The sequence below is a fragment of the Epinephelus moara genome, chromosome 19, assembly GCF_006386435.1.
Source record: "Epinephelus moara isolate mb chromosome 19, YSFRI_EMoa_1.0, whole genome shotgun sequence".
In the NCBI taxonomy this organism is placed as follows: Eukaryota; Metazoa; Chordata; class Actinopteri; order Perciformes; family Serranidae; genus Epinephelus; species Epinephelus moara.
This window is the reverse complement of record NC_065524.1, coordinates 1878975-1880343: the sequence shown is the minus strand read 5'-3', so window position 1 is coordinate 1880343 and position 1369 is coordinate 1878975.

Here is a 1369-nt window from a genome sequence, read left to right as displayed (position 1 = left end):
GTAGCTAAGACCAGGCGTAAGCCCTGTTGGTGCAACCGGCATAAGTCCACTCCTTAAGACTGGTCTTAACAAAGACCGTCTTAGGAGTTACGACCAGGCGTAGTAAAGACCAGTTGGTGCAACCGGCCCCAGGCTACTAACATTACATTACGTTCATAGCACCATTTCCAAGAAAATAATAAAGTACTAGGTCCAGTACATGTAACAGCAACTCATACTACTCATAATATAATTATGAACCAAGTCACTTACTTATCCAACAGCAGCATCCGTGTCTGCCCTCAGCCCAATTTTTTCCTTCAGGGCTCTCCACCGAGGAAAAGCGACGCCACTACAAATCCTTGTTTGCCTTCTCCGTCGATCACTTTCCTTCTTTGCTAACATACCTTCAGCCGAACGTCCAGGCTTTTTCTTTGTGGTAGGATCCACTTCTGAACCGTGTCTCGGCCGCTTCTCCGCCATGTTACTTTCACTTTCTGCCTGCTCTCTACCTCTTGCTGTGACACTCTCCGCTCTTCCTCCCCCTCCCTTCTTGTTGTGAGGAAGCATTTCCTGTGCGCCAGTGCGGGAATGTCGCCGGTCGACACACAAACTAAAAATTATATATATTGAAAAATACCACGAGATGTTAGGAGCCGATCGGCTTAATCAGCATTGTGTCATCTCCTCTAGTAGTGGGTTGGGTGAAACGGACATTTACAGACCTGTAGAAGTTACACACTATAGGCCTAGCTTTAAATCAGATAAAGTTATTATTGTAGGGATTTTAACATTCATGTTGATGTCGATAATGACTCCCTGGCTACTGCGTTTATCTCATTATTAGACTCCATTGGCTTCAGTCAGGGTGTGCATTAGAGGCTGACATTTTTTCGGGAGCGGGCGGGACTGGGAATCATAATTTGGCCTGTCGCCATATGCGAGTCGGTTACTTGCACGGTAAATTAAAAGGGATTACTTGCCATATTCATGCGTGTTTGTTTTCCTCGTCTCTCTCCACCAAAGAGACTGCACGACAAGAGCGTTCACTTCCGTGCATCGTCTGGCAGCCAGGTGAGTTGCTTCATTAGCGTAATGAACGGAGGGAAAGCTCTTGTCATCGAGTGTGTTTGTCTCTGTGGGGGAGGCGGGGCTATGGGCTACACACACACACACACAGTGTGATCTTCGTGAAGGGGAGACGAGGCGGAGAAGAAAACAGAGAGTTGAGCGTAAGAGAAAGACAGGGAACTTGTTCCTAAACCAAATGCCACGGCCCCTGTGTGGGAGTGTTTTGGATTTAAACCAAATGACAGAGGGCAGCCCAGCAATTTGGACGAGCCGGTGTGCCGGGTTTGTTCTAAAACCATCTCAACAAAAAGAGCGAATA